The sequence below is a fragment of the Sebastes umbrosus genome, chromosome 22, assembly GCF_015220745.1.
Source record: "Sebastes umbrosus isolate fSebUmb1 chromosome 22, fSebUmb1.pri, whole genome shotgun sequence".
Lineage (NCBI taxonomy): Eukaryota > Metazoa > Chordata > Actinopteri > Perciformes > Sebastidae > Sebastes > Sebastes umbrosus.
In genome coordinates, this window is record NC_051290.1 from 7,903,969 (window position 1) to 7,929,286 (window position 25,318).

A 25,318-nucleotide genomic window follows, 5' to 3' on the forward strand; every position below is an offset into this window, starting at 1 on the left:
GTTGCTAACTATATATTTCCATATTCGTTTTATATGTATTAGGTATGAAATCATTGCGGTTTGGATCGAACACACGCAGCAGTGTTGAGTATAAAGGCCTGAGTCAGTCTTTTTGGTATGTGACGGTTAACTGAAATGGCATTGTGCAACTGGATAGTACAGTTTAGCACCTCTGCACTGGTATGCGGGCTTGGCAGGGCTTGTCTGACCACTCTCCAACTTTGTTACACACACACATACAATAACACAGTCAGCGCCAGAGACAGATTGCATCCTGGGCTAATGCCTACAGCCTTAAACACACCTTCCTCATAAACTCCTCTAATTCCCTCTTCATATTGCACACACACAGTCTCTTAAAGTGCTATTGTTGTGACTCATTATCCAAGTCCCACCTCTTACCACCCTCAATAAAAAGATCACTTTCCTTTCTTCGTTTTCCAATGTGTTTATTTTTTTGTTTAGCTTGTATTAAAGGGGATGCCTCAGGCCACATATCTCAGACTGTGTGTGTGTGTGTATGGGAAGCGAGTTTGGGCATGCCGGCTGCCTGCTCCTCTTCAGTCTTTTGTTGTTGTTTTCGAGCAACCAGCAGTGTGTCAGCAGCATACACAGTCTTTAGTGTTCAGAGACGCGAGTTGTGTTGCTGATGACAGTGTTACACTACAGAGTAACGTGCATGTCATAAGCCTGAGTGATCAACACAACCAGTGTCTCTTCATGTTTGTTTGACATTAAAAGTTAGGGCTGTTGTATTGGCAAGAATCTGGCGATAGGCAGTATATTGAATCGTCACCCCTGTATCGTGATACAGCCCTACAAAGCCATGATTCCATCATTTTGTAGTCTGTTAAAGACAAGACATATCCCACTGCTGTGTTATTCATGCTTGGCTAGGGGTGTTTGTGTTCTTCTCAGTGTGTCTGCACTCAGGTACGTTGGATGCTTTAGGGAGGGAGTCAGTTGACAAGTCAGAATTTCGGGGTTTGACGGCAACGGCGTGTTTAATTTTGGAGGATTGACGTCACAAGACTGTGCCGGCGTCAACTGCTGTGGCTGTGAATGCTGCCTACAGCTGTGAGGGACGCGCTCTGCTGTGCTGTGGTTTGTGTGTGTGTGTGTGTGAGAGAGAGAGAGAAAAAGAGAAAGGGCACTGAGGGTAGAACCAGCACATGACAAGTGTTAAAAGGGTTATATTCATCAAACGCTCATTTACACATGCTTGCACACAAACTCTCTCGCACACACATAGAGATAATCGTACTGTTCACAGGTCTTGATTTTGGCAGCAGTCATAACCGGGCTGCTTTCATTAGCGTCTGTCTAGACATGATTTATTACCAACTGTTCGTTCTCGTCTCCTCCTCTGTGTCTGTCTCTCTGTCTTCCTATTTGTCTGGTTGCGGGCTCACGACTGCTGGCTTTTCAGACAGTTTTTGGTGTGTGGGTGTGTGTGGCCGTAGTCGGTGAGTCTGTCTGTCACCCTCCTCCTCTTTAAGTGGGTGTCATTTTCCTGCTCGTCCCCAAAAGAGGAAGTCAGCCTGTCTGTCTTGTCTTATCCATTTGTTTGTCGCGCGCGTGTGTGTGGGAGTCAGAGTAGGTGTGACGGTTTGTGAGCCAGGCGTGGTTTTGACCGTGACCTTTTACTGAGGCCATGTGGCAGAAATTCACCGAGCCAAACAACCCCAACCACAGTCAACCTGACACTCCTCCTCACTCTCTGTAGCCCTGCCAGCTCCGGGCCTCACAAAAAACACATGCATGTTTACAGGCAAACGAGACAGAAAACAGACTCTCTCAAAAATACCTTCTTCCACTCAGTTTAAATCCAGTTTATTGGGCTTTGAGTGGTGTGACATTTGATATATTAGCCATGTAGCTTTTTAAATTCAGAAAATGCAAAAACAGACGAGTGCCTTATTGGCGTTACTTTACTGTATGATTAACCCCCACAGAAGAAGGAAAGTAACCACCACCCTCTCTCATTCAACTTGAACAACAGCACCCTCCCACAAATGTCTTTTATCTACCCGCATCCTGATCTCACACACAAGTTCAGGATGCAGTGTGACAGCATTCCAAGGAGATCTGAAGTTGTTCACAAAACAAAGCGTCCTCGCTCATGATTAGCTCTGTGATGCACGCATGCTGATCAGCGCTCATGACGTAGTATCCGCCCTGCAAGCTGCTGACTTTAGTTTCATTCAAGGATTTAACGCATTCTGAGTGACCGCCTTGAAACACACAACGGCCATGTCACCGAGAGACACACAGGCAGACAGTGAATGTACACTTAAAGACAGTGAAGAAGAAAACCCTGTTATTTACCAGCACTCCTGCAGCAGCCTGCTATTTCATGTGTATGTGTGTGTGTGTGTGTGTGTGTGTGTGTGTGTGTGTGTGTGCGCGCGCGCACTGTGCAGGTATGAAGCTTGCTGCCCTAACTTGAAGAGATCAACTGAATCACTAGTGACTAAGGGCTGGAGCAGCCCAAGCACGGCTACTCTACTCACGCCATGCAGGCTCACACACGCTAAGGTGTGTGTGAGCCATTAGGTGAATGCTTTAAGCTGATTTTACTGTACATTAGGTCAGTATGTACAACACGCAGTAAAGCAGTAAGACGGGACTCTTGCTGCTGTGTGTGCTTAATTGGTTTAGCATATGTTTGTGTGTGTTTGTCCAGGATATATATGTGTGTGTTTTGGGGGTGGACTACCTGGGTGTGTAGCCTTGAGGTTGGTTGTTTCTTAGACAATAACACGTTTGACAGTTTAATGTTTGGTAGATTTCCTAAGAAGAGAGGGCGTGTTTGCCTAACGACCTGGGGGACTGTGTATGTTTATCTCAAGGTGTTTTTTTCACGCCAGTTAACCTTATTTTTGCCGTCCTCGGATTGGATAATGCATCTAGCATTTGTGAATATATCATCATGGTAGCCAATGGTCACAGTGCATACTTACCACGTAATCTCCATGTCCTGCCAGAGACCTTAGATGCATGCCATACTTCTCTTCCCCCCCTTGTTTCCTGTCTGCCGTTTGTTTGTTTTTGTTTGCCACTGTTGACTGTCATAAATGATCAAGGCGATTAACGGCAAAAATGCCAAAAAAGATCATCTTCGAAAGAATAGATTTGAAAAAGAAAAGCTGTTTAGACTGAAATTTTGTGTTAGTAAATCATCCTGCAATAAATCTGCAGGAGTTTTTCACTTTAATTCAAGTTGTACTGCTTTCTGACACACCTGTAACACTTCAGGTGTGCAGATATCATCATCATTAATCATTAGACACTAACACAGAAACAAAAACGCAAGCACGGCATGAAAAAAGTTGAACCTAACTCAACGTTTGTCGTAACACAATGCGCAGTCATCCAGCAACTCACTGCGTTGGCGGATCAAAGTGCCAGTCTGATAACACAAACTGCATATTTCTACTGTTAACCTTGTGATTGTTGTCGCGGTGTATCGACTGATTGTCGCCATGATGACCTTCCAGAGGCCGTAACGATCCTTCTGCACTGTATTTTAAACCACTGTGTGTGTAGTGTGTTGGCGTCTGACAAGCCTTCAAACTCTTTATCTTCATCTACTACTCAAACTGGACATCCTGCATCATAATTCATCTTCTCAATTTGCCTTTAGCACTTCCAACAGATCCCCTTGCTTTTAGACACAGTGCTGTTTGGTCTGAATGCCAGGTCAGACGACTCTGCACAACAATAACAATAAATTCTCTCTTTCCCCCATCCATCTCTGTCAAAACCAGCCCTGCTCTGTTTTCACTCTCTCCTTATCTCTCTCAACCTATCTTGGTTTTTCCTCCTTTTTCATCTTTTGTCTGGCTCAAGGCCTTAACTCCATCCTCCTCCTCCTCCTCCTCCTCCTCCTAGCCTCTTCATCTCTGCTGCTCTCCACCTCTGAGCAGAGCCTGTGTTGCTCCACCCCTCTGCTGTTTTAATGTCAAAGGGAGATGCTCCCACTGGTTAACCTTTACAGACAAAAGATAAACACCACTTTCTATATCTTCATCTGTCGATCGATCGGCCTTTCATTATCTCTTTCATGTTTCGCCCCCACACATGCTCTCTGTCTTTATCTGTCTGTTTCAATACAATTATGACTCAAAACTGTATTTCATCACCTTGTTTTTACTCTAAATCTCTATTTGCCTTGCCACACCTCCCTCTCAATCTCTCTCTCTCTCTCTCTCTCTCTCTCTCTCTTTAACTGTCTCTTTATCTTTCTCAAAACCCTGCCCCCTCCTTCTCTCTCACCACAGTCCTGATATCGATCAAGGTCAAATGATTATGTCAAAGCTTGTGACGTTTATTCGATGCGTCACGTAAGAATATAGTCTACCCATGCAACAATTCAGCCTCCAACACTTGCTCACTCTGGCATGCCTTCTTTTAAGGTGGCCCTGCTCACCCACATTCCCCCTCACCCACCTACATACACACACATACAGCCAGTCCACCTTTACCAATATGGCCCCCTTTAGGGGGTGTGACCTTTGACCTTGAGTTCAAAGGTTTGGGGTCTTAACCGCCAGGCGGCAAGATCAGAGAAGGCTGAGGCAGCGATATCTGCTTCATATTGACACAACTGTCTCACACACACACACACACACACACATGCACACAAGCTGCCTTAGGCTATGTATAAGGCGTCGGGATGTGTGTGTACAAGCTCAATAGAGAAACATATGGGAGCCGACATGTGTGGGTGTGTTTTATGTTGCAGCCCTGTAGGTAGAGTATCAGAGCGAGAGGGAGAAAATAGAAGAATGAGAAGGGAAAGACGAGAGGAATGAAAGACAGATGCTTTCGGCTCGGTTCGTGGAAACAGACACCGAATTCATCCGTGTTTCTCTTACGTAGATCATTCACTTTGCTAACACTTTAGCGCGGACTTTGACCAATCAAAAAAGTTTGCATAAACAAAAAGCTAAATGGACACAGTGTGTTTGTGTCTAAGGTCGCATGGGTGTGACAGGCTGATGGGTTACATGTGAAGTGTGAGGAGGAGGATGAGAGAGGTGATGACATTTAGATTGTGACAAGTGTCAACACCGACCATTTGTTAAAAGGGCACATTCTTAGAATATAAGAATCATAGAAAGTGCGTGTGTCAATTTGTTCGTCTCTTTCTCTGTTTCTGCGGTGTGTGTGTGTCTGTGTGTGTTGCATTTGTGTGTAATCATGTCTTTAGTGTTTGAACACCAATCGCAGGTGCTGTGTGTTCTCAGGGTGCAAGCGGAGGTGTGTGTTTTTATGTGTGTGTGTTTTGGGGGTGGGGAAGGTACACCAGAGTGCCACCTGTTCTCAGTCATGTGGCCCAGCACTGACACTGTGAATCACTGAACAGGCGGCACATGAGAAACACACACACACACACACACACACAGATGGCCACAGCGCTGGTCCAGGCCCTGCTGTGCATTTTGGCTGACACACACACACACACACGCAGACACATTGTGGTTTCATAAACCACACCGAATTACATATATCGACAACTGACCACAGAACAGTCACACATGCATGATGAAACAAGCGAATGGAATAAAAAAAAAACTAGCTCTGGTTTTCTTGTGCAAACAGGTGTTGATCTTTTAACCCTTTACTATGAAGTTCTGATGAATTGCTGACCATTGCTTCACACTGGAATGCCACAGACATGTTTGACCTAGTTTTGACAAAAGGTGAAAATAGAAACGCTCCATCATCCCTGACACACATCACTGCAGACCAATTTTGAAACCATAAATTTAGACACAAAAAAGTCGCTAAAAAGGCTGAATATGGTTACCAAAGTGAATTTGGATGGTTATAAAAGGGTACACTTTTTGTTGACTTTGGTCCACAATGTTTTGTGTGTGTGTGTATAAACGTTGATGATGTAACAAACAAACTGCTGCTGACATTGTACGACCTCTAGACTGACCTTTGTTCCTCCATGTTGTGGTTTCAGGAGGTGGGAGGTGTCATGGTGGCCTGCTGAAAGAGACAGACTGCATTACCCATGATCACCAGGTAAGGCTCTATTTTTGCTTTCAGTTTCCTCTCCCCCTGGTTTCACCTCGCTTTACTCTGTTTCTATCACGCTGTCATTTCTTTCATCCAGAAACACACAACACTGCCTACACATATACATGCTGCAGTATTATTCAACTGCATGCCTTTATAGTAATGATTTAGTTACTTCAACGTACTTTTTCATGTGGTTTTATGATTGTTTTGTCCACCTTCTGCAATTAGATATCAATATTTAATAACCGGTAATACCTAAGTACATTAAGCATATACATGTATCTACACTAGGGCTACTACGATGTCAGTACCAGTACCATTAAAGGAACAGTGTGTAACTTTTCGGGGGATCTAGTAGTGGGACAATCACACGTCGCCTTAAATTGAAGAACGCTTGCGGAGCTTGGCTGAGAGCAAAACCATACAAATATCCATTTTTTTCTAGACCTGGGCACAAAAATGATCACTTGCAGGTATCGTTTGATTGGAGAAGTTGCACTACTACTTAGTACTGCGTTATTTGGGTCAATACCTTAAAGGTATCAAGTACCGATACCCAGTACCCAGCCCTTTGTTCACACGCTCACACTGTGTAGTATTGAAGGTTACAGGTAGGGCAACAGGACGAGATGTGTCAAAAGAGGATGAGTAAGACGGGAGTAGGAGTAAAACACAAAGAGAGTGCATCACACACACACACATTCATTCATTCAAGAAGGTAGTGGGTTGTGAAATCATGGGCGTGAGTGGACCGCTGTTCCTTTTTATGATCACACACACACACAAACTCAACTATTCCTTTGAACAATGTGTGTGTGTGTGTTGTTTTGTAAGTCCTCAGAGAGTTGTGTACTCTGAGTCAGATATCAGACGTTTAACTCTTTGCTCTTCAAAGCCACATCAGAGGGAAAAAGGTCAATGGTTTGCCAGTGTTGAAGCAAAACACCAAGTGTGTGGTAGATTCTGGATGCCCGAATGATCCACATTAGCATGTTAGGAATACATAGCTCTTACTGTTTTAGTATGATTAGAGCTGAAACAATTAGACAATTTTGGTTATCAGTTAGTCGTTAAAGATAATTTTAAGCGAAAAGACCAGAAATTCCCTGGTTCAAGCCACGATATGTCATGTAAATGGTACCAATCTTCCACATAAAACGTCCAGCGGTAGTCCATATCACGGTCACCATTTAGCTTCAGAGCTGCTACAAGCTCATTTTCACGCTACTGAATGTTTTCTGCTTGTTTGAACTCAACATAGTGTATGTTAAAGTATTAGCAGCATGTAGCACCAACACCATTTATCTACTAGGGGTGTTAACGATATCTTGATCTGGATTGATATATCGATTCAATGATCCAATATCATTGATGTAAAGTGAAAACATCGATACATATTGTCATCTTTGTGATATGCCTTTATTTTGAAATTCCCGTTGCACATCTGTGTCACCATTTCCATCTAAGCGCACTTCCTTCCTACAGAGCTCAGGAATCAAATTATCATATTTTCATGCTTTTTGTAACTTAATATAAATGTTACTGATTGTGTCAAATAGGCATGAGATATCGTCTCCTATCGATCGCAGGCCCCTGATTTGAATCAAATCGTATCGTGGCGGTCTTTGTGATATCAGCAAATATTGTATCGTTGTCCAAAGAATTGATATAATATCATAACTTCTAATTTACACCTCTATTATCTACCAACGAGGGACATGTGGAGGATTTTGGTGTCCATGCTTTCATCCTTTTAAGAGGAAAATTGACCAATTAGACAAACTCCTGAAAATGTGATGTATTCCTTTAAGAGCCATCTGTGCTTTTTAAGCTCCTCTAAGTGGAGTTTACTTTTCACTATGTATAACTTTGGGATAGCGAGTACATTAAGCAGGACTGGAGTGCTTAGCTTATCATAGAGCTACAGTCGGGATTAGCTGGTTGTTTGAGAAAGCCGGTCTCCCCATCGGTCCCCTCTCTCCCCTTGAATAAGGGCCCTAATTATCAGGGCTGTATAGCGCTCTCCATTCAGCCGGCTACATCGCCGCTATATGTGGGTGTGCTAAGCCAGTCTGTCTGTCTGACTGCCTGTGTGGCTCTCTGTCTCCTCGTGGTGTGAGTATGTGCGTGGAGGTGACTATTATCGTGTCTGTCGGTCTCTCAGTGTACCCAAAAGGCTGACTCATGGTATGCCACATGTACACACACACACAATCCTACACATCGGAGGCTGAGAAGTACCATCTGTATCAGGGACACAGACTCCTACGACTGCAGCGCACACACACACATACTTTCTTTCTGTCTGGACCTCATCAGTATTAAACGCTGTTTATTTTTTTAAATGTGTGTGTGTGTGGCTGGTATGACAGGAATTTCGGGGCTCGTACCCATGGGAGAGAGCTGCTAAATATATATATATTTGGAGTGTGAGAACTGAGCCGTCCTTGTCCCCAATCTCTGTAATTACACACATAAAAAATCCCCACCACACACACACACACACACACACGTCTGCCTCCCTTCCACACTCATGAATACAGGATTGCTAGCCACGCATAAGAGCTGTAAGAACTTAAACACACAGTGCTTCACAAATCTTTTTTTTCTTTCCCCCTTTATTGTCCCTTCCTGCCGCTCACACACACACATTTGGGACCCCCGGGACAGACTGTAATGCCTTGGCGTCTCTTGTTGTGGGAGAGGAAGGATGGGAATTGAGCTCAGACATACATTTATTCTCAGACTCTTATTATATACAGTGTAGTACCTCTATGAGAGGAACAGCTGGAGGAAGCTGTGTGCCTGTGCAGTGTGTGTGGTACACCAGAGTCCCACCCATGCCCACATCAATCAGCAATCCTCTTCCTGTTCACTTTTGAGGGCTAATGGTCTCCCACCACACTCTTTACAATGCAATCACACACACACACACACACATTATTGGCACACATAAAGCAGAGCACACACTTAAGACACTCCACACACCTAATGGTGTAATAATCGTGTGCATAGGGAGCGATATGAGAATACAAAACAACTTCTGATGACAACAAAACTGAAATAGAAAACATATCTCCATACGCACAAACAAGCAGCATGAGCGGCGTAACGCATAAATAGTACCGTCGGTCTGTTTCTGTGCAGGAGAGACCGGTGCAGAAATAGAAGGGACGACATACACAACAGTGAGAAACAGATGATATACAGCCTACATACAGAATGGACTAGTTTACAACTCTATGATGGGTAATTAAGGACTGCAGCAATGCAGGGTGTAAGAGCTTCCAGATGATGTTATAAAAAAGTCTCTCCAGCTGACATGATGTATTATAATATACATACTGATTATAACATGCAGGTTTTCTGAGTATGTAATTACATCATCTGGAATTTAATTACCTTTTTTTTGCACAACTTCCATCCATTTATAGACATAGGCGCAGTTTGCGTTGGTTCAGGGGGCTCACTGAACCCCCTGGAAATGCATCTTTTGTTATAATAACGCAGAACTATTAATTTATTATAATGAATAGTATCGACCTTGATGTGTCTTATTGACAGAATAAGAAACCAACAAGAAGAGAAGATAGATTTTTGGTGTTTTTATTTACTTATAGCCTAATAACATCTTAAATATGCACCTCTGTTACGCCATGTAAACAAACTATCAGCTGTGCGGTCGAGATCTGACTGGATACGTAACCACTTAAAAGATGGGTGAGTAGTACTTGCTCTCTTTTGACGTTTGTGTGTTTTTTAAACAGAAAACACAGGTTTTATATTGTGATATTTACTGAAAATGATATACAACACAGCCAACAGTAGCCTATGTAAACGTTCAGGCGATCTCCCTTCAGCCAGCTGTCACCTTGTTTAGATGTTTGTAGTGAAATGACAATGAATCGTGCAGATAACTCCTCATTTCAACTTCACCAATCAGCCGTTCCTCGTCCGTTGCGGCACTTTCAAAGCGAGCGACATGAATAAACAGAAACAAGGCGTCCAACAAAAGTTCAGCTCAAAACGGATTCGGCTTCGTCGCTCGCCGCCAGTTAGGAGTCGGACATTCCAATAGAAAACAATGCAATCAAACTGATTTTGGCATCTACGCTCGTAATATGTAGGCTACATGCATCCCAATACATTAGACCTCTCTGCGTTGTATCAACATGATAGGACTTTTCCATCTGCTACAAGCTTTTGCTCCGCAGTTTCTTAGAAATGAAAGTAGCTTCATGACTTTTGCACTAGACCCTTACTTTACTCACACACAAGCTTATACTTCCATTTAGGCCAACACACTTAAAAAATAAGCTACAGTTAAGCTCACAGTACTTCGTCTGTCCCAAGAGCTCTTTAACAAACAAAAACAAAACATCCATATACACAAGCACACTGCCTCCCAGTGTCATAAAGACCCCCACTGTGCTGCATCCCTCCTCTTTCTCAACACAAAACACATTATTGAACATTCATTGTCACTTGACAATAGACTCCAGATCCACCCTGGTGGTACAAACCGCACATGCCTTGCACTTACTTCATCAGGGGTTTGAATCTAGCACACACACACATCTCTTGTCACTCTTCACAGAAGTAGAAATGCCTTCAGTTAACTGAAAATAGATTGTGAGTAACCTGCTGTGATATAAGAGAGAAGAACAGACGGTGAGAGACTGATATGATCTCTGATTTTTACCGAGACCGAGAGGTTTCATTAGGTTCTGGTTGTATTGTTTATGTTGTTTTTATTAGATTTGTTATGACCATAAATAAACTGCAATGTGTCCTCATGTCATCGTCTCTCAGCATCATCCGTGACACATTCCCATCCTCCCTGCGGCGGCTAATTTTGCCTCCTGTTGCCCTGCTGAGGTAGTGCTTTCTAAATATAACCTCTACACGTGTGCGTCTGTGTTTGTGTGTTAGTGTGTGACACATATTGTTGGTTGTACCAGTGTGGCTCTTTGGCGTTATTACAGAGTACAGGATGATTTCTTTGGCGAGGAAAAAAGCTGGAACAAATGTTTCCGGCCTTAGAGAGACCCATTTGTGTTTTTTCAAAGCCTTGTTTACCCTCACACAGGATCCGAGCTGGCTGCCTGGGAGCATATATAACTCTTGTACTTCTGTGTGCACAGTCATGAGATGGAAGATGTTAATGTCACCCACTGGACAGGAAGGGAAAATATATTAGCCTCATAACTCTGGAGTTATTTATAGTCCTCGCCATGTGTACTTTATTGCGATAATTTATAATACATTACTTTTATTAACAAATAGCAAACTATAAACACCAGCTAAAGGGAGTTTTTTACAACCTGGCAACCCAAATAATGTTTTTAAAATGGCTTAGTGGGTAGAAATGGAGCAAATATATGATTTAAAAAAAAAGTTATTTTTATAAAACGGTCACTATATCCTGACAGTAGTGCATGAGACAGGTGCTCCTAATGGGATCTGCAAGATTTCACAGCTTATTAATTAAAAACCGGTATCGGATCGGTATCGGCCATATCCAAAGCCCAGGTATCGCTAAGCCCATGTTTATAAAGTTATACCTAAATAAACTAAGGAAAACAAGTTCGGAAACTTGTGTTTGGTGGATTATTTCTCTGTTGTTACAATGCTAATGGTCATTGTATTTTACATGGTTGGAAAGCCTGTTTATTTACCTTCACAATGATGTCCAACTTGTAAGGATCATGCATTTGTGGGATGAGCAGCACAGCTGGTTATGTGGGTAGCGCCCAAGAAAAATTTGCCAAAATGCTCCGTCAATGGTAAACAGTGTATTCTCCTGTTGGTGTTGACTCTTGTTGTGAGTTGTTTGGTGGATTGTATGATTGAACTCTCTATCAGTAACAAGGAACAAACAAGACATATTGGCTATTTCACACTTTATTCATTTAATACACCGTCAGGAGCCTCAGTAGCGGTGGAAGATCCATATGCAGCCACAACAGCCTGGCACCTCCTCCTCATGCTGGTCACCAACCTGGTCACCAACCTGGTCACATGTTGCTGTTTTTACAATGTAAAGATAATGTTCTAATGTTTCCAAATGTTTCCTAATGTTTCTAAATTTATAATCCGTATATGATACAATCTACAGTGAAGGTTATAACCCTACATAACTTTATTTTAGAGCCCTTGTAGAGGATATCTGGTCTATTTATAGTCCACTAAATCTGATCATAACACTGTGATAGTGTATCTGTCTTCCTGTGGTAACTTGGCCGTCAGGGGGTAATACTCTTCCTCATCCTAAAATAGACGCTCACACACGGAAATATGCCGTGGCACTGTTCACCGAGTCGGTCACGAGTCAGCCCGAAATAAAACTGAAAAAAGGAGCAGGTACGGAGGAGGAGGGAGGGAGAGGAGGAGAGGGATGAGGAGAGGGAGGAAGAGAGGGAGGAGGAGAGGGAGGAAGAGGAGGAAGAGAGGGAGGAGGAGGAGGAGGAGGAGGAGAGGTAGGAGGAGAGGGAGGAGGAGGAGGAGGAGGAGAGGTAGGAGGAGAGGGAGGAGGAGGAGGAGGAGAGGGAGGAGGAGAGGGAGGAAGAGGAGGAAGAGGAAAGGGAGGAGGAGGAAGAGAGGGAGGAGGAGGAGGAGGAGAGGTAGGAGGAGAGGGAGGAGGAGGAGAGGGAGGAAGAGAGGGAGGAGGGAAAGGAGGAGAGGGAAGAGGAGGAAGAGGAGGAGGAGAGGAGGACGAAGAGGTAGAGGAGGAGGATGAGAGGGAGGAAGAGAGGGAGGAGAGGGAGGAGGAAGAGGAGGAGGAGGAACAGAGGGAGGAGGAAGAGGAGGAAAAGAGGGAGGAGGAGGAGAGGGAGAAGGAGAAGGAGGAAGAAGAGAGGGAGGAGGAGGAGGAGGAAGGATGAGTAAGAGGATTAGGAGGAAGAAGAGAGGGAGGAGGAGGAGAGGGAGGAGGAGAGGGAGGAAGAGGAGAAAAGGAGGAGGAGGAGGAGGAGGAAGAGGAGGAAGAGGAAGAGAGGGAGGAGGATAGGAGGAGAGGGAGGAGGAGGAGAGGGAGGAGGAGGAGGACCAGGAAGAGAGAGAGGAGGAGGAGGAAGAGAGGGAGAGGGAGGAGAAGGAAGAAAGGGAGGAGGAGGAGCAGCTCCGGTAGGAGGAAGAGGAGGAGAGGGAGGAGGAGGAGAGGGAGGAGGAGGAGCAGCTCCGGTAGGAGGAAGAGGAGGAGAGGGAGGAGGAGGAGGAGGAGCAGGAGCAGCAGCTCTGGTACCGGGAGGAAGAGAGGGAGGAGGAGAAAGAGAGGGAGGAGGAGGAAGAGGTACAGAGGAGGAAGAGGAGGAGCAGCAGCTCTGGTAGGAGGAGGAGGAAGAGGAAGAGGAGGAGCAGCTCCGGTACCGGGAGTCGGTACTCGGTGCCAGTTTGCGCTGTCAGGGAATTCCGTAGGCCGTGCGGTGACGTCACGCGAGTGCACGCCTCTCTGTTTTCAGAGTGCGTGTGTGTCTGTGAGAGTGCGTGGAGCTCTGTCCCTTTAAAACAAGAGCTCAGCTCAGAGCAACACGATCCTGCCTGACTGCCTGCTGTACTGCCGCTGAGCTGTGTGAGGAGAGAGGAGGACAGAAACGGAGCTCGACGCGTAAAGACAAACGGAATAAAAGCAGAATACAGAGAAAGAAGAAGAAGAAGAAGAAGCTCATCAGAGAGGAGGTTCACATTGCATGGGTGTTTGGAGAGGAAGCGACAGAGACTAACAGGGATTACTCGTCTTGTAGCTGAACCGTCGCTCAGCCGGCTCGTCGGGAATTTCTCTGCAGACTCGGAGCTCCAAACTTGCGGATACAAAGACGCACAAAGGATACTCCAGGAATTTCTATTTGGGAAATTATTTTTTATTTCTGGAACCATTTGAAAAAACACTTCAATGAACGGTGAGTGAGACGATACAGTAATTTATGGCTAATTTCATAAGACACAAAAAGTACTTCATATCTTTATATAGTCTTTATTACCTGTAACATTACAGATTAGTTTATCCAGAATCACATATAAGCAGCTTTCAGAGTTTGACATTGTTTAAAGATACAGTAGATCATAGCTACTATGTTATTTTGTTAGTTAGACCAGTATAGTAAAAGTTTGTTTTGGTTGTAAAGCAGCAGGCATGTTATAGTGGTAGGTTTTAAACATTAGATATTCTTTATTATAGGGGATTAAAAGACGCTCTGTTGTGATTCAGTACAGCAATGAGTGGATTGTTGTAATTGATCAAAGAGGAACCCCTTTGATCGTCTATAATCGATGAGGTGGGGGAATTTCTGTGTTTTTCTCATCAAGCCACAGGTGACTCTTAAATCCCACGTGTGTGTGTCTCAATTCGGAGAATTGTTTTCCTCATATTCACGATTGATCATGTTTACTGGACATGTTTAATCATCCAGTGCACGTGGAATCGGAGGAATTTCTGTAATTTTTTTTTTTTTTTATGTGAATTGGGGGGTTTCTTTTGTAGATAATCCTCCATTTAAAAGTTTTTATTCTAGGGGAATCTGAGAGTAGTTCTGTTGATGTTTCAGTGCAGCCTATATAGCCTATATATTACTGATAATGACACTATGAGTACAAATCAGTCGTACTAAAGGCTACATCCATTCATGAAATGGTGAGAATAACCTAATCCTGATGTTGCTGTGGGACACCCTGGGTCCTAGTTTGGTCATTGTTTTTTCTTCAATATTATAGTTATTGTTTTTTTTGTTCATTTTAAAACAACAGAACAAACGTCCCCAATAATAACATTCTTGGTACAAAATAACTTAATAAACTTAATATTAATATAAAATAAGCCAGTATAGATACAGGAAAAACATATTATATACAAAAAAAATCTATATATATGTATATATATGTATATATAAGTAAAAAGAAGTAAAAGACACAAGTAAAAGAAATTAAATTGAAAAAGAAATCTATTTATATATACATATATATACATACATACACGCACAAGCAGTATATACACATACAAAAACACATATACATATAATCAATTCAAAAAACAAAAAAAACAGTGTACAATTCAGTCATCATCCTATTCTATCACCTTATTCACAATCATCCTGCTCCAGCAGTGAAGTTTGGTCATTGTTACCCTAAAAACTCCTGATCGTCCCATGGCTAGAAAAAGGGAAGGAGAGCTAGAGGACAGGGAGTGAAAATTGCCTGTGTAAGGAGATCTCACGCCATTGTGTGTGTGTGTGTGTGTGTGTGTGTGTGTGTGTGTGTGTAGGAGTTGGAGTGGGGGGTGGGCAGGATCACTGAGGTCTGCAGCCGTATAAAGTGAATGGATAGCTGCCACCCCCCATCACCCCCCAGTCAATCCTTACGCACACAAAGAGCCGGATTGAAAGGAAGTGATTTGCATCACCTCTCGTTTTGGTGGGGGAGGTGGTGGTGTTTTGGGCTTCTCCTTTAGGTCTGGGTTTCAGGGTGCGCCAAAGTCTGACCACATAACGTGATCTGTTATCCAATTATCACTTTGGGAACTGACTTTTTTGACTTTCAAACACCTTTTCTGTCGCTCTTATCTTGATCCGTGCTATGACTCTATGATAATAAAGCACAGCAGGAGTCAGCTGGGCAGTGGCGGCTGGTTGGAAATGTTTCTAGGTAGGGCTAGTGTGCCACATCCAATCAATTTCACCAAACATCCCAGTATGATTTAATGCAAAAAAAAGTGAAGGTATCAAAAACACATTACTACTTTGCAGTTAAATAATCAACAACTATTTTATTCCAACACTTGTAGTAAAGAATGCTTATAAAAACACAACAGTATAACATGTACTCAGTGGTGGAAAGTAACTAAGTACATTTACTCAAATACAATTTTGAGGTACTTGTACTTTACTTGAGTATTTCCATGTTCTTACAGAACATGTAAGAACATGTCTTCTTTGTTTTTAAGAGTTTGCACTGAAATTACCCACCGAAATAATGCATGGTGATGAGTTCAAAATATCAAAACAAAAGAAGTCAAACGAGGATAGAGTGGAGTAGTTTTGGGGGCGTGGCAAAGCCTTGTTGGAATAGACTCTAGTTGTTGATATTGGTGTTTGATATGACCTCAACGCCCACAGACCTTAAACCTTATCCACCTTTTTTCTTTCCACCCCTCTTTGTGCGAGCAGTTGATGAGAATTTGTGGCAGGCTTTGGGGGGCTTATTTGTCACTTTATTGCCCCACAATAAAGGAGATCAGGAAGAGCGGAGTGTGCTGGCATGTGGTCGAGAAGAAAACAAAAAAATAAAGAAAGAAAAGCCTTTGAAGGTTCACTTCCTATCAATCAGATCGATCGGCATGGAAACCAGAGGCGTGTTTTGTCTCTTTGCGTTTGATGTCTGAGGCTGTAAAAAGTTAAACTCTCTCCACACACACACCCTCTCTCTCTCTTTGGCCGGCTGTGTGCTGCCTCAGCTCTCTCCCCGCCCCCATTTGTCCCGTGATCTCAATAGGAGTGTGTGTGTGTGTGTGTGAATGAACAATCGCCGCCCATTTTACTATGAGTGATGACTAACATGGAGGGATATTAAAGTGATACACACACACACGCGCCAAGAGGAGGAGAGAGAGAGATGACGGTGGGAATAAGGCTGCTAACTCAACAATAGTGAGTGACTCACATGACTTGAGTAAGCAGAAGAGGAGTGTGTGTCAGGACACTTCCCACCCACACTCATCCTTTCCCCATGCGTAGCTTAGATGGGGGTGTTACCGGTTGTCTTAAGCAAATTAAGGATTACTTTGATAGAATTAAGGTTTTCCGTCTATGTGTGTGGCTGACATGGGAAATGGGTCAGTAGGCTGGCTTAAAGTGCATACTCATCTATTTCGACACTGTGATGAAACAAGAGCCGTGTGTGTGTGTGTGTGTGTGTGTGTGTGTGTTGGCTGTGTGACAGTACGTCAGATTTCGGGGGGGTTTCTTTGTTGCCTGTTACAGAAAAACAAATATGCGTGTTTCAGAGGGAAGCGGGCGGGGGAAGTGATTGGATGTCACGATGAGACGTCTGTGACACCATGCTGTCGCAGCCTTTCCAGTAAAAGGGTGTCGTTTCTCCTCCAGAGAGCAAAGTCAAAACGAGAGAGATGGAAATTAAGGGAGGTGCGGGAGAACATCTGCCCCGCTGACGACTTCTCAAACACTCCCCACATTCACCCCCCCAACAGGTCAGGCGTCAAAACACGAGTTCTTCTACGTGCTTGCTGGCACAATGGTTGGAAACCAGCTGAGGAATTTCCCGTTTCTTTGTGTCAGCAGAAACAGTGAACATTTAAAGGGGCACTATCCGAAATTCCCCCGTACATTTACACGATAGACATGAAGTACAGTTGTACCGAGTTTGTCCAGACGGCAGGGCGAAGATTTGAGAGTTCGGTCGGGGGCCAAAAACTCAGTCAACCAAGTGTGGAATACCACCATGCAGTGTTAAGACTGCCTGCTGTGGATCCTGGTCTCTCAAAGTGTGGGCCAGACCCCAAAAAACAGGAAGCTGTCAACTTCAATATGGTTCGCCAGGGTTATTTTTAGGCATTTTTTCTATTAGACGAGAAAATGGTGAAAAGCGCAATAGAGATGAAATACATCATGCTGGCGAATATAATGTGAGCAACCTTTAATTATCATTGAGGGAAAGGAATTGGATTCCATTAATCACTAACATGTATGGATGAAGTCATGATCCTTATTACTTATTTCTCATTAGTTTCTATGGAGCAGCAGGACTCTGCTATACTGCCAGCCAACCACGAGGCTTAGACATCCATAACTATAAATATTGGTCATAAGTGCAGCTGTAGTCTTGCTGTGTTTTGGACCTGGGAACAGTAAGGAATAACAGAGCAGTATAATTCAATCCAGAAGTGAACTTACTGAGAGCGGGCAGCGATTCAAATGCAGCCACAGGCCCAAACAAACAGGCTAATGTATAACACGGCAGCATTTTTGAACGGAGTATCAACAAACGAATATTGTCTGGAGATTGAATTGAGTGAGTAGAGCTGCGTTGGAGAGTAACAGGGTGTTTACGTCCTGTTCGCCTGTTCAGCCCAGTGAGAGTAAAAGGGAAAGTTTTTCCCTGTGAGTTCAGTTCCTCTCTGTTATCTCTGGCTCTTTGCCACTGATGATGATGCCACGATGGAAGGAGGGTGTGCAAACCTACACACATTGTGTGTGTGTGTGTGTGTGTGTGTGAGTCATACACAAAGTTTCACACACCTTGGAAAGAATGTTCTTCCTTCCTTTTATTTGTACTTTTACCCACCTTGACCACGTCGGCAGAATAAATGATAACTCAGCCAGCGAGTGTGCATCATGGGAGATTTATAAAAGATTGGTATTTGAGGAATCTCTAAACAGGCCTTGGACTCTTCGCACTAAATGAACAAACAACGGCGTCATAGCAAAAGCGGTCATCCTGCGTCACAGTCCTGATAAGGTCAAAATGACGGGTAATGCGTAATAACACCCACTGTAAGAACAGCGCCATCTGTACGCATTCGGTCATTAACTCTGATGCATATAGGACTCGCACACATGTCCGTGTTGTTTTTGTTATTCATACACAGAATGCTGATGAGACATAATGTTTTGGAACGATGGAGGAAGAGGATGGTACGTGAGGTCAGCTTGCCCCGTGTCACCGTAAACATGTTGATCGGTAAAGACCTCTTATAAACCCTGTTATGAATTCTTCTCTGTGGCCATCTCTGCCTCTCTAGCTTAGTTTAATAACTGTTAGTGAAGACGCGACCGGTTCCCTTGGCAACTGTTACCAAGGGAGCAGAGTCTCTCGTCTTGTTTAGTGCATTTCAGAGCTAGTCGGAGAGTGTGTGTGAGTCCTGGATGTGGAAGAGAAGCACCTGAAGAGACAGAGGGAGGGGGATTTTGCCGTTCTGATGTTGAGGCTGTTTTTCTTGTGAAAAAGAGGCAGCGTGATGTTCTGATTTGTCCTGAGCTTTTCTTAGATATGTTATTGAGAATAATCACCCAGATAAGCAGAAAGAAAAGTTCGGGGGCTTTTGAGGGTTGCTCAAGCGTGGAAATCGAGAGTGACGATGATCAAGTCATTGTCAGTTTGTTGGTCGCCGCCCACGTCCTCTTAGGTTTCCGGTTTGTTGGGATTTACACAGTGTTTTCCTTTCTTTAGAGCCACAAGCCAGGTGTTGACTCATTCTTCTTTTTTCTGTCTTACACACACACCTCAATTCAGACACCAAAAGTGTGAAGTCTGTCGAGAAATCCAGGCTGACGTTTCCTCTGTAACAGAGTTTCTGTTGAAAATGAAACGGGGAGTCACTGGAAGGAGGAGTCATCCAGCACACACACTCATTCTGCCATCATATGCTTGTCATTCACTTTTACCAGAAGCTAAAAAAGAGGGCAGACGAGGCTTTTCACTTAACACCCAGGGTCAAATGGCTTTTCAAGTCAGCTCCTGTCTCGTTTTTGTCGCTTGTGTTAGTCATGAGTTGGACACATGTGCCGTTCACATAGGACTGTGTGTCTGAGGTGTATTTTAGGAGTGAAACCGAGCAGGTTTTTGAATTAACTCTCCTTGTTTCACATCATCAGAGTCACACTTTCATCTATTTTATTACAGTCAAAAAGCTTTTGCAGACACACTAAACACACACAGGTCCTATCTTTACAACAGGAAGCCTTCAAACCCCTCCCCAAGGCCTCTCTTTCTGTCTCACACACACACACACACACACACACCCCTCAGGGAGGCCTGCTTCCTGTGGTTGTGACGACAGCTTCCTCTCCCCTCTGAGCTCTGTTCCCCTTCTCTTTAACGTCACACTCACACGTGCATCTGATCTCTGTGAGATAAAAAAAAAAGAGATGCACCACATTAACCCAGTTGTGTGCTGTCAGTCACAGGCCCCAGATGTCAGGGTGGTAAGAGCAGGAGACAAAAGGGGCCTCATGTTTTTCTACCAGCCCCCTTCATCCTCCTCCTCCTTGTTCTTTTTTTTTCCACAAACAGATACAAAAAATGTAGGGCAACTGTTTTCACGTCAGCGTGTTGTTTAGAATAAAAAATAGATGGAAAAAGAGGTGGTGACAAGGTGACCACCAACAGCCAAAATGAGGCAGGGTTTGGTTGGTGGTTGCTGCTAACCTGAAGCTTATCGCTGTTTCCAAATCAACTGAATGTTGAAATAAGAAGCATCGACCCAGCAGAGTTAAAATGTGAAGATTTTGGCTCTTTCGTCCCTTGTGTTTTGGCCTGAGTGTAGAACAGATGTGAGGGAGGCTGCACATAAGCCAGAGGAGACTAAATAAGACAAATAATATATCTGTCCTGTTATGGCGTGCTGCTGCTGCTGAGCGTGGAAGGCCTGGGTGTAACTGGGTGAAGGGTTCGGTAGGTCAGTGCTCTGTCCCCTGGAAGAAGGGTTGTGTTGTTGAGATGGATGCTAGCAGGAGATAATCGTCCATCACGGAGGTCAGATGCCTCTGTGTTTGTGCACAGGAACAATGTTTGTTTGCCGTGTCCTCGGATGACCCACACTGCCTGTGTGTGTGTGATGGCTTAAACAGTGTCCTCTGATTTTTTTGTGTAAGGATGTGGACGTGATGTAGTTAGACCGCATCACAGTATTGGAACGGCATGTGCTGACGTTTGCACACGCACAAACAAGTAAACGCGCACACACACACACACACACAGAGGGGGCCTGGCAAAGAGCCGGGGGAGGACGGATGCCGGAGAGAGAGAGAGAGAGAAATGCTTGGTGTTTCCTTCAGAACGCGATCTCTATCTGGGACTGATTATGTAATGGCCAAATGGACTAGAGAGGGCGAGGGAGGACACAACAAAGAGAGGGAGAGGGAGGGAGACAGGCCCATGCATGGCCTTTCCGTCATCCTCTACCACAAACTCATTGCTGCCAGAACTTTTCCCTTCGCTCTGTTTTTGCTTATCTGCCATTTCTCCCAGCCTTATCTGGCCATTTCTTATCACACAGTGACTTCACCAGGACAGTAACACTCTCCAGCTTCCTGCCATCGCCCCCTCGAGCTTTTAGTTGTCACTGGTCTCATCCTCTGCTTTTTTTTAATTATTTATATGCTCACTCACTCCAGCACTCTCAGTGTAAACTCTCTGTTTACCCGTCTTTCTCAGGCAATGGATATTTTTTGCAGTGTATGCCCTTACTTGCCCTGCCTCCCCTCGTCTCTCTCCAGTCTATTTTCCTCTCATGGCCTCAGTGTGGTTGTCTGGCTGGGGACCAGAGCAGCCCGGTGGTTGGCAGAGAAGGGTGTGGGCGAATACATTAAGGCTACTGCACAGAGACAGACGTCATTTGAACATCTTAATTTCAGCCATTTGTTTCCCCCCCCCCGCCCCAGCTCATGTTAGTAGTGACTGAGCAAGTTTCCCCTGTGCACGGCCACAAGCGTGTGAGTTTGGTTTGTTTGTCACATGGGATTACAGTGGATTTATTTATTTAGTTTCTTTGTTGGATTCAACAGAGCTCCTTTTATTTTCTCCCGAGCTTGCTCTTCGGTGTGGTTCGACGTCGGTTGGCAAAGCCTCCTGCTTGGCCCCGCCTCCCAGCTGATAGCTGGCGTTGCCGGGACAACAACCAACAACGAGGGTGTTGACAGGAACGGCTCTTTGATGTGTTGTGTCAAGGGGGGGATTTCACTTGAAGATGTACCGTGGGGAAATTTTCTGATGTAACAGTGAATTGCGTAATTGATGAATATAATAGCTGTGTATACTTTAACTGAAGAGACTAGCAGAGCAGCAAAGATCCTTAAATGACTTCACTCACTGTACTCAGCTGTACGGAGGAACACTACAGCTTGTTGTGGTTGAATTGGCCTGAAAGTGAAAGCAATCACACTCAAGCATGTGCAGCATTCAGAGTGCCACTGAAGTCGAATAATAACTGTTTTTGTTTACACATTAAGGTGATCAACAGATTGATCGACATAAACAGAATTTGCCTCATCATTTCTCTTGAACTTGCGGTTTGATTCTCGGCCGTGAAACCCCCCTGCAGCTAGTCATCGCATCCTGTTTGTCTATCTAAACATGCATCATACCATGCGGCGCGCAGCATAGGAAGCAGAAATGACATCACGAAGTCCGAGAAATTCCCACTGTTGTCACATCAGCGGCGGTGCAGGAACACGCCCCCGGTCACCTGACTGTAAGTGGTGTCCCAGAAGGGCGGAGTTTAGGCCCAGCGGTTTGGGGTAAGCCCTCATTCGGAACGCTGAGTCATCAGGGGGTTCCCCGAAAAGTGAAACGCTCACACACACTCTCACTGTTTCCTCCGTACAGTACTGAGCGCTAACTCATAGCTGGTATAACCACATTTCATCACTTCGGTATCATCTGATAGAACCCGAGCTGGTATGTAACACTGTCTGCCGTCTGTGTACACTATCTGCTTTCAGAGTACTGAGTTTCTCACACTGCGCCGGTAGAGTGGCTGTGAGCAATGTGATAGCCGGGGTAGAAACTAGAATAGGCGACCGTTTGGTCACAACAGACATAAACACACAGCCCGTATAAACGTGGTAATTACAAGCTCGCCACTGTGTCCCTGTTTGCACTCACCAGTCACAGCTGGGTCTCTTGCTTAGATTTCTCTCTTTCTTAATTTTTCAAATTTCAGAGTCACACTCTCCTTCCCTCTCTCCTTTCTCCATTAAGTGTTTTGTTATTTTCCTCATTGCCGCTCTTTCACATGCGATAGTTGACTTAGCCGGTCCGGCTCTTCCTGTTAGATCAGCCTTGTTTGTGTGTCTGGACGCCTGTTAAGCTGCACAGTCATTCTCACCATTGTGTCTGTGCGAGAATAGAAAGAGAGAGTGAGCGAACAAGAGCCCCCCCACGCCCCTCGCTCCCATTGTGACGGCCTCCCTGCTGATTTAGCCCTTCGCCTCTGAGCCACCCTCAAGTTTTCCACTCTGCTTTGACACCAGGTGTCATCTCAGAAGTCAGGAAGAATGTGACTAAGTCAGGAAACCAGGAGGGTTTGATGACGATTCTCCGTCTAGGACGTGAGAAAAGAGAAGGACAAAGAGGTTGTTGGTTCATATTGAAAGCAAACACCACCCTCAGCCATGACTTCTATCATATGAGGCTTCATATATTATCATACTCCTGAGTATTGTGTTTACCGTTGGCTTCACGTTGTTTTTTTATGACAGCTTGACATGAATGTTTTTGTCTTCTCTGTCTTTCAGGGTTGCGGAGACCCCAGGGAGATGATTGGCAGCCGAAGCTGAGACATAACACAACTGTGAATCAATAACTTGGTGCTACTCTAAAAGGTACGCTCAGCATGAGTGTGTGTTTGTATCAGTTTGTCTTGAAGCACGTCATGTGCAGCCTTGACAGTTAAACGCCAGCCTATCTTCACATAGCAGCACAGCCTGGTGGAGGATGATCCCCGTGAGTCTGAAGGGGAGGAGATAGATGTGTGTGTGTGTCACTGCATAGCACCACTTCTGACAAGCTAAAAGTGTACGGTGTTTGAAATATCCCCTACTGGGCTTTAAATAGAGAGAGAGAGATCCAGAGTTGGTGGGAGGAAGAAAGGCAGAGAAGAGGAACTGGTGGGAGGAAGGACTGCGTATGGCCAGAGCTAATTTAGGAAAACTGGTGGAAGAGTGCTGTGCTGAGCAAGAGAATGAATCATTCCTGTGTGTGTGTGTGTTTGTCTGTTACTGTCCAACTAATGCGTTATATTTCTAAGTGGACTGCCGTTTTGAAGCCTCGATTTAGCCAGTTTGTACAACCGAATGCTGAATAAAACGTTTTTAGGTGACCAAAAATATTACAATTAACTTTCATGAACTGAAAACACACTGTGAAAGGGTTAGAGTTGTAAAACGCAGATGAAAACACAGACAACTCCTTGGTAGCGACCTGTCAATCACAAGGTAGCCCCACCCTAAAGCATCCCCTGCTTTATGGTCTATTTGACTCTAAATGGGACCATAATTTACTAAATGAACATCATGCTGTATTGAAGAAGACTTGAAACTAACGATTGAGACTATAAACTCATGTTTACAATGTTTACTGAGGTAATAAATCAAGTGAGAAGTAGGCTCATTTTCTCATAGACTTCTATACAATCAAACTGCTTTTTGCAACCAGAGGAGTCGCCCCCTGCTGGCTGTTAGAAAGAATGCAGGTTTAAGGCACTTCCACATTGGCTTCACTTCTCAGACTCAGGAGTTGCCCACTGACATGCACACACAGGTTATGTTTCATTTCTCTTGCCGTTGAACAACTTTTTTACTTTTTCGTTACACTCCCACGATGATGGAAATCAAATATACCTGTCTAATAATCATCTTTAAACTGGTGTCATTCACCAAAAAGAGTCAGGAGATTGAGGTGGGATATTGCTGTTTTTGGTTAATTCAGCTTTATTCTAACAATCAATTTAACAAGATGACAAAACATTATGATTATAAGTGATTTTATCTGTTACATCTTCAGTGCAAGTATGTGTTTGTTAACACTAGTTATTAACAGCAGTGGTGAATGTGTAGGTGCGAATACATCCCTCTCAGGTTTTCTCTTTTGTTGTATTTTTTTTAATCGAGCTACTTTGAAACACGGACTTCTTTGTATCTTGACACCTTCTGTCTTTTGTACTGTGTGCGTGCGTGTGTGTGTGTGTGTGTTTCAGAAAGCAGGGAGGGGAGGGAGTTATCTCTCGGCTTCTTTTATGTGTTTTCCCCTCAACCGCTTTTCCTTTGTGTCGTCTCCGTGTATGCGTGTACATGTGTGCGTGTGGGAAGGTGTGTGTGGGCGTTTTTCATGGCACCGTTCCTACTCTCCACTCCACTCCGCCTCCCTCCATCCCTTCCCTCTTCTCCATCTCCATCTCTTCTCCTTAATCTATCCCTCCATCCTGCTCAGACCGTCTGTCGCTGCTGCCCCCCTCTCCCTCTCCATCACGCCTGCCGTAATGAGATTAAACCTTAGTGTATCCACCGGGCATGCACATGCACGCACACTTCATACACACACCCTTCAGAGCGCTGCAGCACACACACACACACACAATCATCCACTTAAGAGAGCACACTATTCTCCCTCACATGCACTAAATCAGCACAAGCCCGACACGACCGTGCAGCTTGCACACTTGGCATCGCTTCCAACACCACACACACTCACACAGACACACTTGGCGTGTGACCAAGGCCTCTCACTCTTTAGTCTTTCCCTCTGTCTCTTGTTATCAGGAGGCCCATGGTAAGGA

At 44.4% G+C, this 25,318-nt stretch overlaps 1 protein-coding gene across 4 annotated transcripts in view; it reads left to right on the plus strand.

Annotated features, from left to right (window-relative positions):
• kdm6ba (lysine (K)-specific demethylase 6B, a) overlaps window positions 1-25,318 on the plus strand; it is a 104,992-nt gene that overhangs the window by 66,309 nt on the left and 13,365 nt on the right. For 3 of the 4 annotated variants that reach the window (XM_037759681.1, XM_037759682.1, XM_037759683.1), the window contains 2 exons: window positions 5,978-6,039; window positions 23,280-23,366. The gene's annotated coding sequence lies outside the window, so the exon portion shown is untranslated. Of the gene's footprint in view, window positions 1-5,977; window positions 6,040-13,368; window positions 13,935-23,279; window positions 23,367-25,318 lie in introns of those variants that run through there. The other variant, XM_037759684.1, reaches the window with a different exon arrangement.